The sequence below is a fragment of the Oenanthe melanoleuca genome, chromosome 1 (assembly GCF_029582105.1).
Source record: "Oenanthe melanoleuca isolate GR-GAL-2019-014 chromosome 1, OMel1.0, whole genome shotgun sequence".
NCBI lineage: Eukaryota > Metazoa > Chordata > Aves > Passeriformes > Muscicapidae > Oenanthe > Oenanthe melanoleuca.
This window is the reverse complement of record NC_079333.1, coordinates 35,226,725-35,241,727: the sequence shown is the minus strand read 5'-3', so window position 1 is coordinate 35,241,727 and position 15,003 is coordinate 35,226,725.

Here is a 15,003-nt window from a genome sequence, read left to right as displayed (position 1 = left end):
AGATTTCAAGGGTAACTCCCAGATTTGTAGATTTTATATTTTAATTTCCTATTTTTTTATTTTTTTTTTTTATTTAATCCCTATGTGCTGAAATGTTATCATTTTATATGGAGGCTTAGCATTTATGTCTATCTATACATGATCTTCTAGCAACACAGACAATGATACGTTTCACATCTCATTTTATTGACTTTTATAATTGGAACTCTGGCAATGGCATTGTCAAGCCACCTGCAGGTTGTGATCTTCTGGGTGCAGGAGCTATGAGCTGTGTCTGTAGTTTATGAGATCCTCTATAGCATGATGCTATTAAGAACCAGAGCCTTTTATTAAGGTTTACAGGTCTAAAAAGCTGCTAAGGATTTTAAATGCAGTCATTGTAAAACCCAATATAAATATTTCTCCTGTGTGAGCACACAGATCTTTGCTAGGAAGTGCATACAAGCAGTGACCATCTTAGCATTTATTATCAGCTGCTTTGAATATGGCACACTTTCAAGCATGAGTTTGACCATCCATTTGGCATTCATCTTCAGGGCCTTCTTTCTAAACACACAATAAAACTGAAATGTGTCATAGCCTTCAAAAGTCTGCTTGGTCTCATGCACACGTCTTTGTCCAAAATCTCAATTTTAAAGACAATTAAAGCATGGATCACCCTCATGAAATTCTATTATGTAGTAGCAAAGAGTTTGAAAATGTTCATTGTGCAGAAAACCACTGTTTTACTAAAAAAATGGTTCCAGTGACACAAAAATTTTGTAAGTATAAATTAAAAAGTAAATTCAAGGTAAGCAGACACATCCAAATATTTTTTTTAATTGTCATAAAATTAATTCAAGGTAAGTAGTCCCATTCAGACTTTATGACAATTGTCTCACTGTCCTGGGGATTAGAAGCAGTTTATGGGTTTTATTTCTTTTTACACTGCTATTGTATGGTCTGCAAAGATTGAATTTTACAGTATTTCAGGAAACTGTTATAAATGAAGAAATGAAAAAGAGGGGAATCAAGTGAGCCAAAGGGAAAATAAAAGGTTTTTTAACAAGTAAGAATCAGTAAAAAATCAGTAACAAATTTTCATTATTCTAGGGTACAGCTCAGTCTACTACTCTTTAGTTTGAAATCTCTTTTCTAAGGAAATGGATTTATTGATTATTTATTTTTCTCTTTGTTGGTTTTAAGAAGAGAGTGAGAGTCAACTGAAAACACCTGATCCTAACCAGATTCAAATCAGGTACTTTGAAATGCAATTTATGTTATGTATTTGAAGATGTTTTGTCTGAAGATGTTTTGACTGAAGTCAAAAGGGGAAAGGGTGTGTAGTGAGCAAGACTTTTGTCATTCATAAAACCTCTGACTCTTGGCAAGTTTTAATTAGAAGTGTGAAAATTAGTGATCTCTCAGCAGGGATATTGGTAGACCCAACCTAGCAGGTAGACTTGTTGTCTGGCAATGTTTGCTTTCCCTTTATGTGATGATTCATATATGAAACTTCTTAATAAGCTGAAGATAAGGCTCAGCTAAAAATCAGTCAAGACTTTGGGCTTTGCACATCTTTCCATCATTGTAGTTGGTGTCCAAATGCTTAGACACAGAATAAGAAACAAAATAGATGTTCCATAACCTTTCCTGGATTCTTCTTTTGTTGTTTAAGGACTTCCTGAACCAGGAGGTTTCATGTGGTCCATTCTCTTAAATGGGAACTCTTTATTGTGGCTATGAGGAATCAGGCCTTGAATCCATTGGCTTTTCTGAATTGTGTTAATGATTTTCACAGTTTAATTCTTCTAGCTCAAAAAATATGTTTCTATTTTTTCCCCTCTTTTAACCTGCTTCCTGATCATCTGATGCAGTGACAGCTGTTTGTTTATTCTTCATTACTTTGAGCACTATATCATGCCACAGATGTTGCCTCTTGTCCAGAGATTTATACATAGTTTATAGAAATAATTTACAGACTCCTCTAGTGCAACAACGCCAGGGAAACCTGGAGCTGTTCAAAATTTAAATTGCAGTTCTGCTGGAAATGTTAGTTGTGATTCAAAAAGAGCAAAATGATTTCTCTCTAGTTTTAACTGGGAAGACTCTTGTCATATTCACTTCTGTGTCTAGGAAGAAAGCAAAATTTATCTGAATCTGCCAAAAAAAGGAGAGAAAGCAAAGCAGAGCTGCTGCATAGACAGCATGACTCCCTAAGTGCCCTAGCCCTGAAGCCCAGCTGTAGGGAAAATTGTCAAATCCTGCTTCTGCCAGAAACTCAGTTTCTGTTGGATATGGAATTTGACAGAGCTCTTCTGCTAGTGGCTGGCAGCTGACAGCTACATCTGAAACAGGTTTTCCCATTCCCCTTGAGATACTTTCACAAGGTATTCCTCACTTGTGAATTTTCCATATAATTATGAGCTTTTCCTTTTCCTTTTCCTTTTCCTTTTCCTTTTCCTTTTCCTTTTCCTTTTCCTTTTCCTTTTCCTTTTCCTTTTCCTTTTCCTTTTTCCCTTTCCCTTTGGCTTTCTCTTTTCCTCTCTCTTTCCCTTTTTCTCCTTCATGGCTTTCTCTAATTTTTTCTCCCAGCTACAAGATCTGGTGAGTCCCATAAGCTCTGGAGGTGCCTTAGTGCAGAATTTCTGTCAATTATATTTTAGACCATCGTTTGTCAAGTTCAATTTTAAAGTGCCAAGTGATGGGGATTTATTTAATGACATTTCTCTTTACAGAATGACTTTGGTGGGTTTTTTTTTTTTTTTTTTTTGAAGTTCACTTTCCCCGTCCCCTGCTAATTAAGACCTTTTGAGAGGAATATAAAAATTAAGCTTCCACTGGCATCTCATTCTTTATGAAACTCTCTGACAAGGCTCACTGCCTTTACATAAAATGTGATTCTACTCTGAAATTGAGTGTACAAATTAATATATGAGATTCATTTTTACATCCCTTCTTGCTCTACTTCTGGATGTCTTGCTACCTTCAAACAGCACCAGTCTATTACAAGGCACCCAATGACAAATTCTTGAACTTGGGAAACTTTCTAAATTGTTCCTGCAAAAATTAACAACTTTCATACCAGTTAATTACCAATTCTTGCTGTGTATTTCCTTATGATCTAATGTCTTACATAACTTAGTGTGCTATTTTTTCTGCTTGATATTCATCTCAAAGATTATAGAATTTGAAGACTGAATCTCTCCTTGCTAGAAGGAAAATGAGAGAGGATAAAAAAGGCCCAAACAAATGGCTGAAGTATTAGGGGCACCTCTGCAAAGCCACTGAGTCTGGTTCTTGGTCAATCCTAATCTTTCTTCCACTAGATTAAGGTGATTTGGTGCAGAGGTGAAGGCTGCACTAGGTGAGTTAAATTCATGTTGCACCTGCTGTCTCAGTGTGAGCTAAGCTGAGGTCAGTTCTAGGTGCAAGTGTAAGGAAAAGCACAAAAGGATTATTTCCCATGCAGTACTTGCCTCCAGGCATCCAGCAGACTTGCTCATTCTTCCTGAGGAGGATAGTGAAGCAAGGAGCTTTTATGTCAGACAAGAGATAGCTAGTGCTTGAATATATTTTTGGCTTTTTACAACATCAGAATAGCATCAGGGGGCCTGTAATAGCTGTTCAAACAGGGTTTATTATGTTCAAATTAAAACCAAAGCAACGTCCTTATAGGAAAGGGTATGAGCTTGCAAGCTGAACAGGGTAGAAGGGGGAAATCATCTGTTTGCTGGTTCCTGAATCAGCAGAAGAGTCTCAGCATCCTTCCAGGGGGTAAGATGACACCATATTTACACAGTTCCCTTTGGAAAATATTATTGTTCTCTGAGATGTCATTACCTAATGAAAAGTCATTAATACAGTCTAATGTCTATATAAGAGAAGTATCCAAAATTTCAGATTCAGACCTTCAGGATATTATGTATTACAGTGTAATTTAATATGTTGCTGATTTTTTTTTTCAGGACATTTTCACTGGCAGGAAGTTCTTCCAGTGTTATTTTCTTAATCATAACAGGTGCTGCTCTTATACTACCTATTCAATGAATGCTTTTCCCTTCAGGTCTGCATTTGGCCCGTGCACTTATCAGTCAGCATTTTCAATAGGAAATTATAACTTGGGGCCAAATTAACTTACCTCCAGGAGCTCTGCTATTATTGAATTATTAGATATAATGGCATCATTAATGAGAGCCCTTGCTGAGTGCTGTGTTGTGTGAGGTTTATGTTATGATTTGATTTGAAAAGTTACCAAATGCTTGTGATAAGGTTGCAAGCTATACAGCATCACATGGGAAAACATTCTTGTTTGGATCTAAGCATGTTTTTGATTATATGAATTCTAAGTTCTGGACCATTTTCCACACCATCTGCAGCCAATCTGCATAGCCTGGGAAATTCAATCAGACATCTTGCCCATCTGTAAAACCAGAACTGCTCTGTTACTGTTTCACCCTAATTAATGGGATTTATTTCCTTTGCTTCTTTGTTTACTGATAGTCCTGCACTCTAAGTCCCATTAAGGTGAGTACAGACCAGCTTCAGCACCTGATTAAAACGCTTCTAGAAGTAATAACTCAGTTATCTAAAAAATAATTTTACTGGTAAAATAAATACATCAAATAGTGTGGACATCTTAGATATGGGTATAATCAAATTTTGTAGTTCCTGTCTTAAATAAGTAACTGTTACCAAAATCTCTTTTTGATTTACTGCAGATTGGTATTGCACATAGTTTCAGGAATATAGACAATGTTCTTCAAAACAGGTGCATTAAAATCAGTGTTAAAGAACAGGGCATGGGGATAGGAGAAGTTTAGAGAACCAGAGATGGATTTAAAACTATAAAAAAGGTATATTAAGATTTGGGCCTTGTGCAGCAGCACAAATTTGGTATAAACTGAAAATAACAATTAAAAAACCCCAAAGCTCTTCAATCTGTTTGTCTCAGATAAACCACATTTCCTAGGCTGCAAATTTATTTTAAGAACAGTAAAGACACAGAAAGAAGAGTGAAAGGAAGGACTTGACACATTGCTATTACTGCATCACAAAACTGCTTTGGGGGACACAAGCTTGCTCAAAAGTACCATTTATTTTCTGAGCTACTGCATAAACAGAATGAAATCCCAGCTGCTGCTGGGCTAATAGAAACTATGTTAATCAAATAACAGAAAATGTTAAATGAAGCCCTCAAAAAACATGCTTTGTCCCTTGGTTTGAATTTCTGCTATAAACTGCTTGCCAGGTACAATTTCCACTTCTAATGAAAGCTCAGTTACCCACTTCATTCTTTCATGCTTAAACTGAAGAAAACACTGGTTGAGATCTTTTGTAGGAGTATTAAATTGATAAATTTGTAAAGCTAGAGGAAAATCCCTTCAGCTATTTCAGAACCATAAAATCCCACCCACACACATGCACACACACCTTTCTAGGTCTTGATGATCTTGAAAGTTTGTGGTTGAGGGGATGCAGCCTGTAGAGACAGAAGGTCAGGTGTGGGCAGCTGATATTTAAGCAGTGTTTTATGCAGGGATTTCATTATTCCCACATAAACCCAGACAAAATGCTCTTGCAGGTCAGGCATCTGACCCAGAGTTACAGGATGTGATTATCTCTGTGCTCTTTCAAATGAAGCCCCAGCTCAAGCACCAGCAGCTTTGGAAAGGGCCCTTGGGGACCAGCAGCAGGGAAATGCTGCCTGTGACACAAGAACCTTCTCCCTGTGACTTTGTGCATTCCATCTCAGCCAGGCAGAAATTGGGATTTTGAGTAGGAGATGCTGCAGTGCATTCCTCAGCACGTGTGCATGCACTCACTCTGGCTTCACAGGCTCATTTCTTCACCAAGCCCCACCTTGCATCTTCTGCAGAGCAAAACCTTTAAATCAAAAGATGAATGGGTCTAATACAGATTTTCAGTGAGTCCAAAAAAATTAAATACTGTTTTAATGAGCTCTTTTTTGGACTCTCAGCTACTTAGGGCAGTTATTCTCCCTTCTGAATGCCTGGAAATTGCTGAGTGTTTTGTGGTCAGTACTATCAAGTACTAATGAATAAAAATGATGGTGATTATATCACAAGAAGCAGAACTCTGAAAAGCTTTAATCACAACAATGTAACAGATTAATTAGGATGTCCAAAAAACAGAAACAATGCATCTGATTTTGAGATGCTTGAGTGGGAATTTTTACAAGTGTACAGCGAATTTTAATAACATGGAAAATCAATTATTTTTAGAAGAGGTATAATAATCATAAATACATAGTAAATGTTAGTGCCAACTCCGATACAGTGCCTTGTGTCATTAGATCTCAAAGCATTTTATAAAAGAAGTATTCATTAACAGCATAATGAATACCAAATTAGTTTTGCTAATTTGCTTTATGTGCAGAGCTGTATCATCAGGGTAGGAAAGTAGGCAGATAGCTGTGTGTGCAGGTAAGTCAGTAATTTAGATTATTTATTAAGGTGTAGAAAGAGATTAGTGGGAGCTGAAATGTTTTGCTAGCCTAACAAAGAAAGGAAAAGAAGCAAAAAAAAAAAAAAAAAAAAAAAAAAGCTCTGATTTGATCTAGATGTGGTAAACTGCAGTAAAAAAAAAAAAAAAAGATCAGTTGGCCTTTGCTGTTTCAAATTGCCCATAACATATTTCTGAAGCTATGGGGTTTCATGTGATTAAAGAATGAACTTCACACATGTGCAATGGAATATTCTTCCCTGCTTTCAGTAGTTTAATCACCTGGGGCCTGTGGAGTCCTGGTAAATCCATTTGCAAGACATCACGGAAGCAGCACTGGAGAAAAACCTTGAGAATGGCAATCCAGAGGGACTGCTTATTTTCTGTTTCCTGAAATGTACTCAGACTTTTTTCAGTTTGACCTAAGATTTCCTTTGTTTACCCACAGAGCTGCATGGTGTATGTCTAGAGAACATATACTGCAGAAAGTTCCTCTGAAACACTAAAATCACAGAAGCAAATTCTGTCACAGACATTCTGTGGAGAGCTGCCTCATATTCTGGTCACGTGCTTTCCAAAGGAACATTTTTCTGCTGGGAAATGCTATGTCACCCCAAGAGTATGAGGACAACTTTCCATTTGTAAATAGAGTTTACTTGCTATTGTTTTTCAAAAGCATTTTAGTTTAGAAAGCTGTTTTTTTAATCTTTATTTTAATCTCATTTTATTGTGGTTAATTTAATTGGGAAACTCAAAAAGTTGAAAATAAAACAACTAAAAAATGATTTTGTTGCAATTATGTATTCCAGTAAGTCAAAAATTACATTTTGTATTTTCAAATCACCTTTTGCAGAGTATTATAGATTTATACTCTGTTGTTTTTTTTTTTTTATTTCCTTTTATTATTTGTTTCCCCAGTTTGGAAGAAAATTGCATAGGAGATCTGTGGAATTTTCCATGAAGTTCAGGTTCCAGCTTATTAGCTCCCTGCTATAGGCATCTGAGTGAGAAATTTAGAGTAAATGTATTCAGACAATTAAGCTTCATTTGCTGATCCCTAATGTCACACACAGAGAGGATTTAATTTAAACATGGGTTCCTTTGGTGCAAGCAATTGTTTGACCTGTTATTTGACCCATGTTTTTTATTGAACAGATCCTTGCTTAGGACTTTGTGATGAATTGTTCATTTTTGTAACATACTTTCTTTCTGACTGTGTTCACAGGTACCAGATTTGAAACCAGCCCCTTTCTGAGTTTCCTGCATGACACCTGCTGTAAAGATGTTGTGGAGCATCTCTTTCCAAATCCCTTTACTTAAAGACACTGGCAGCTGTAACTAACAGTCACTTCATTTAATCTAGAGAAATGCATAACTAAATGCATTGTAGAGATGCATAAGGGCTGTGACCCAAAGAGTATATTATAAATTCATTTAATAGCTAATATTTATGGAACTTAACTTGTAATTACAGAGTCTTTTTTTCCCTCAGCAGCTGTATATTTTACTCTCTTGTGCCATATGCTGTTATATAGAAATTGTGATTAAAAATGCTGTCCAAAAAGAATAATGTCCTTCTGCATAAGCTTTTGACCACTCTCCACGTGGTGGTCTCAGGAAGACCTTCAGCATCTCCATCTGGTCCAATGTTGTATCTCCTTGATAAAGACAGATGGAAGAGGAAAAATACTTTCTACTGACAAACTTATTTACAGACTGAGGAAACTAGAGATGCAAAAGTGTTTCCATAGTAAGGAGCACTTTAAGAAAGATTAGGGAAATTCTTCAGACATTTATCACAAACAATCCTCCAGATGCTCACTACAATCTATCAGCATCCTCTGTTAACTCAAGCCAAACCTCTTTCATCAAAATTCTGCCTTGGCTAACTCTTAGAAAACCAAAGAAAAATAAATGGGTGAAGCCTTCAAGTCAAACAGCAATGTGTGATTTTCCGTATTATTTAAATGCTTGAGTTGTTTGTGATGCATTTTTGCCTGTGCTCACTACCAATGTATCATATCATGTCTGGACAAGGCAGGAACTTTACCAGATAGACAGTTTATCCAAACCTGTCTTTTTTCAAGCAAAAACACCCTCAGCCTGGATGAACATCAGCTGTTCAGTGCTTGTTCTCAGGGTCAATGGTCAAGCCTGCTTTCCTACTATAGACACATCCAGGAAGACCACATGGCCTCTGGTGAAGAGGCTAATTTACAGTGTAATGAGGTTTTTTGGACATCTTTTCAAAGGCTCTGTCCCTTAACTCCCTATTCTGCAGGGATTCAAAAGGTCATTTGGAGGTGGGACAGAATCTACTGTGGGTTATAACATGCAAAAAGTGCCATAGTCAGATGTAAATTGTTTGACTTGTTCTCATTTCTCCTGCATGACTTTAAACTATCCAGAATCAGTGTCTCCCAGGCATTTTAGAAGCAAAGAGTGTCTGGAGATTTTCTACCTGAAGTATTTTTGGGTCTGCTCAGGCCAGACCCTCCCCTATATGCCAGCTAATGTCATATGCATCTCTTTATATACGCCTTCATTGCTGCTCTCCTTAAAGGGGGAGAGGTAATGCTAGCCCAGATGAAAATAGCCCTTGTGATGCTTTAGGATTTTAGCTTTTACATTTTTTTAAATCCTGTACTGCATTAGTGTATAACTCTTAACTCCACATAGAGTATTAGTTAAGTGTCTTCATGTATGGGTCAGACAAAATGAGCTCTCTAAGCCTGAAATCAAGGACACTTTACTGCCTCAGGCCCCAAAAGCATAAACAAAAGCAGAAAATTGGGTGTATATGACTTCATTACCTGAAGCTGTAGTTGGAAGATAAACCCCTGATATAGAGATGGACCAAACTTTTATCTACCTGAAAAACTTGTGACCATCATCCATTTTGGGTGTAGCTCCTTGGAGAGGCTTCATCTGCCCTTAAACTGGGCCCTTCATTGAATGTATCCACTTTTATTCTTTTAACTTTGGCCCCTGTTTTTAAGTGAGCCCAAAAAAGGCATTACATGAGTGTGGCATATTCTTAGCTTATTCTCAGAAGTTTTTTACAGGATTCCATGGCTATCAAAGCACTGGAGTGAACTGACATATCCAACCCCCATTTCTTTGCAGGGGCATGGATCCAGAGTGATGCTGGTGCCTCAGAAGGCATGCTCTGAGCTGTCAGCAGGAAGTGAAATACCTCAGCATTTCTAAGACTGGACCCAGTGGGGTGCACAAAAAGCACTGTTTCCTGCTAGCATGCACCTAATTGTATTGAATTGTAGTACTATTTCTACAGTGAGATAAGTTAATGAACCTCAGCTGATTATGTCCTAGTTTACTTAATAGTTCACATTATTATTTAAATGTGAAGCAGTAAGTATGCCAGCCTATAATTGCTTTTACTATTTCTCTTTTTTATTACAGTGCATCTGTAGTATGTGATTTAATTATGTTTTACTCTATACTCTGTATCTAAATGAAGAAAATGGTCTCTTTTTTTTGTCTCACATGCAACAATGGTATTAGGGAAGGGCAAGCTGCTGGGAGGGCGAGGTGCAGGAGTGGGAGGAGATGTAGCAGGCAATCTGTGAGCAACTTTGACCAAGCCATACGGGTTGCATTTTCCAAAGCAGGACACCAGAGATCTGCACTGAGCAGCAGTCTGCCTTTTTTTTATGAGTGAGAGGCTCTTCTCTGCTGCTGACAAAAACTGAGCAGCGTGGTGTGAAGCAGAGATACAGCTGTGGAATGGCTGTAGATTTAGAAGTTAATGGGTAGTTTTTCAACCCTACAGAGTTTTCAACCCTTCTGTTCCCTCCAGGGGAGTAGAAGCTGTAGAAAATCAGGCCAGTGCTTGGGTTGCCTAAATAAAGATTTGGTTTCCTAGCTGTTATGAGTCTCAGTTCTGGCATACACATAAAAAGGGTAACAGTCCTTTGACTAAATACTGCTGCTTAGAAACATCACAGTTGTTTCTGTACCACTAATCACATCCACCTGGAAACTATTTGGGACCAGCAGCAACAGCATGGAAACCTGCATGCCATCAAAGCCCAGGTCTCTGCCACTGAACCTGGAGTGACACACTTAGCACAAACACCTCTCTTGGTCCATTTCTGGCTCTGGAGCTCCCAGGTAGCAGCTTTCCCTGTGTGTGCTGGGTTGGGGCCACTGCTGTCCCATCTCTGACTAATGAGTGGTTTTACCCAGCAGGGAAGTTTCTGAAGATAACAGATTTTTACCTAGCAGTATAAGCAGAGGAGGAGTTGACACTCACACTCCAATCCTGTGACTGGCCTAAGGCAGAAGGAGTTCCCAGCAGCAGGAGGGGAGGAGGACACAGAGACTTGCAGAACAGATGGAGAATGAAGCCCTCAGGACCATCAGGGAAAAATACCCCAGGCTCTCCATTAGTAGCTTTTCTGCTGGGTTTCAGGTGATTAAATTCCAGAAACGCTCTGAGATTTGGTTAAAAGATTATTGCCCCACATTGTTAAATGTGAGGAAATATAGTCAGCATTGATTTTATTTTGCAGTTAATATACTGGATGTCACACAATTAGTGGTTGTGTTGTAATGCACATATGCAAGTGGGGGAAATAAAATTATACAGAATATTTGGCCTTAATTAGTGCTCCTTAAATGCTAGGTGCTTGCATATGGAGCCATACAGGAGCACTGGCATACGTGATGATTATTGCCATTGTCTAACAAAGTGTATTTCTCCTCCTGGAGATGGAATCTATCTAATGAGTCTAAAGTGGTGTAAACATGAGCAGTGCAATAAAGCAATCTGCATTTTAGTTGTTTTGCAGTGTTCACAACATGGGGCAGCTGATTAATTTTACACCAACATTTCCACTCCCTGACACCTCAATAGCAATCCTTAGTTTAAAAAAAAAAACAGAAGCTAATAGGATTTTGATTGTTTTGCCTTTTTTCTGATCTAGCCAACTATCCACTGGGCCCTCAGTGAACACTATTGCAATTCATTTTCTCCTTATAAGTTGTCTGGCTCAAAGCTAGAATTTTACCCTATAGAGAGAATGACAATGCCAAAATATGAAACATTTCTTTTGTTTTATTGCTATGATTTATTGCAATGTGGCCTCTGGCTGGAACTGCCATCTCCTGCTTCACTCTCTCAGTGACCAGTGTCCCCTGACCCTTTGTGCTGTATCAAATCTGACTGCATAAACAGAATTTCAGTGGACACAACAGCTACTGCCAAAATCCAGACTGGATTTTGAATGGGTTTTACAAAGTCTGACACAAGGGCTCATGCTGTCTTACTGTCCCCAGCTTGTTAGAGCAGCAATAGGCATTTTTCTCTACTTTAAAAGAGAGCAGTAAATTCAAATCTAGCAGTAGGTGCTGCCAGCTCTACATGCTGCACAGAGCAGGTTGTTTTCAGCTAAGAATTGTTTTGCAGGAGGAAAAGCAGAACTGTATTCAAATGCTTATGGAGAGGAGGAGGAGGAAGAAGGAGGGAAAGAGTCCTGAGGATTAAGATTTCAAGGGATTACTGCCCTTTAGGACACAGATTGGTGTTTTACACTGAAGGCACAAGAAAGGTCTCTGCTTTGTAGGGTCATGGTAAAATATAAAGATCTATTGAACAGACTTTTGATTTTGGATAGGCACCATTTTTAATTTCTGCAACTCAGATGATCCAAGGAATATGGAGTTTTTAAGGCTGCAGCTTTAGAGTAAATATCTATTTTAACCTGTGAGAATGATGCTGTGGAGAGAGGAGGAGGAGGGTTGATTTTTGGGAAACTTGACTCATACTCTTAAAAAGAAGCTAAAGGCACCTGATGAAATATGACAAAAAAAAGCAAATATCTTTCCACCCCTATTTCCATTGTGGCACAGTTATGTAGTCTGGATATAATAGAAGCTCTTGAGAAAAGGTGCCCTATGATTATAACTTCAGGGTTTTAAAGTGACAAGGCATAAAGGGTGAAGGCTGACTCTTTGATCTTAAAGAGCTTGAAAAGAGGAAGATTTTCTCTGCTCAAATGCTTTCAGGTAATTGTAAGTAATCTGAATTGAGTCTCTGGGCTGCAGGGCTTTACATAAGTGATTCACATTTGAAAAATTTCTGAATAAATATTGATTGAAATTTCAGAAGTCTCTTTACACTTCTAGACACTTCCAACAAACTTTGGTTAACCCACTCAGGCTGATGCCCACTGTGCAAGAGGCAAAGGGAGGAATGATGACAGAGGCAAGAAGGATAGAGGAAAAGGCTGTGGTTGCCCAGAGAACTTGTAGATGTCCCATTCCTGGAAGTGTTCAAGGCCAGTTTGAATGGGGTTTTGAGCAACCTGGAATCCTGGAAATTACCCTGTCCATGGCAGAAATGGCTGTAGCATCATCTCTTGTGTAAGGTATTTTATCTCATTAATCCATTTTTATTCTTGAGAGCTGTAACAGGGCTTAATTGCATTCTTAAACAGCTTTATTTTTAGAGCATTTTCTCTATTTATCTATTTATTTATGTATTTTGCAAAGATTTTAGTCTCCTTAAGTTGTCTAGAGATGCCAAACACTTCGAAATCAGATGAAGCACACATCAGGGACTCCCAGCACAGCAGTTGCTTTAATTCAGCTCTACACTTGAAGATAATTAAAATAACTGCTGACTTGGAAGTTGACTCTGGTTGTAGGGTTTATAAGAAGACAGGCTTGTTTAGAGCCTGGGGGAGAGATTCCAAGCTCGATAGAGTCCAAGGGAAAAAAATAATATTTTTCTTCAGGCTGTCCCTAAAACATATTTGTATTGAGAGGGTAGATTTTTTTTAATATGACTTTGGTCTTTATGCACAAAAATATTTTTGCTGTTCCAATTTTAAAGTAAACAGACCAGATCTGATGTGATAGGTTTTTGGTGGTTTTTTTTTGATGCTCAGAAAAGTGTAGATTAGCAGTGGTTAGGAGTAGGCATGATTTTAGGTGGAAAATAGGGAGAGAAAAATTTACACTAATATTCATCTACACCTGCCCTCCTAGCTCAATGCAATACAAAATTGAAAATTAATCTGAATCACTACTCATATAGACCCAGAGAAACACTAAAGTGTTTTAAATGAAGCCAAATATTTAGAGAATACCCAATGACACGACCTCAGTTTAAGAGGTATTAATTTACTAAGAGAGCATTAACTCAGTCTCTTGCAACTGGCCATAATCTAATGTTTCTCCCTGTTTGCAGTCTTTAAATCAAATCTAGACAAATAAAAAATGCATTGAAGGCTCACTGAACACAATTTCTGGGTGGCTGCAAATTCTGCAGTTACTACAACATGAATCAAATGGGAAGACAGAGTGAAAAACTGCTCCTGGGAGCAGGGCAGAGCACTTTCCACTGGATTGTCTTTCTGTGGAACTGTATATACTGGAAAATAGTTGGAGGATATCTGATTTATAAGAGGAAATAGAACCAAGAGGAGTCTGTGAAGTATGAATGGAAATCTGAGGAGGTGAGAAAACAGTGAGACCAAAGTCATTATTTAAAGAAGGATGATTTGGAAGCTGGGGTTCTTAATGCATGAGTCATTCCATGCACAGCAGCTTCAAAGTGAGCATGCAGGAGGATGAAATGGGCACATGGAAGAGACATGGCTTGGGAATCACTGAATCAGAGACCATATGTATGAGGGGTTTTTTCAGGAGAAGTGAAGACAAACCAGCAGAGTGGAGGCAGATTGTTGCTCAGCATGTGTGTTTTGCTCTTCAACTCACCTGTTTATGTATCTATTAAAATATTATAATTCTATGCTAAGCTAATTATCAGCCTACAGCTTGATGATATTCCAGTATCATTCAGTGCATCAGAAAAAGACACATCTGTTTTCTTAAAATATTTCACACTTCATTTCAGAAGTTGCCAGTTTTTTATGTGTTCTCAAGGGCATTCCCAATGCAGTCATTTTTTTGTCTGTAATGTCAAGAAACAGGAAACTTCCTTAGGATTCAAATGATGTTTATAAGGTGATTCTTATGTTTTACTGAATGTAAAACTTTATTTATGGTACTTTTCTTGCAGAACAATCAAACAATGATTGTCATGTTAGCCATCAAATAAACCCAGGGCTTTTTAAAGGATAAAGAGTAGGAAAACTGCCTACAGCAAGGAGTTACTGTTTTCCTTCTGACATCTAGACTGAGAGTTATTAAATCTCAGGGTGGGTATCTTCTATTATGATAACATGCCTTAAAACTCTAGGAAGTCTTAATACTTCAGGCTGTTAATGCAGGGAGGGCAAGCCCATGTAATGCAATACTTAAAATATATAAATGAAGTTGCACCTCTTCTGAGTACTAAAGTTCACTTTTAGAAGAAAAGTGTTCACCCTCATGGCCTAGTCAAAATACAGCTAAACTAATGTGCACAAGGGCTACTTTAATTTACTGAATTTGCTGGAAATTCCTTTGTTTCAGGTGTATGTGCAGGGGTGCTCCTTCAAGTGTGCATGTGTTGTCTGTCTGTGTGTTATGCAACATCATTGTGCAGGATATACATTTGATTTTGGGCTAAAGTGCAAGCTAGACTGG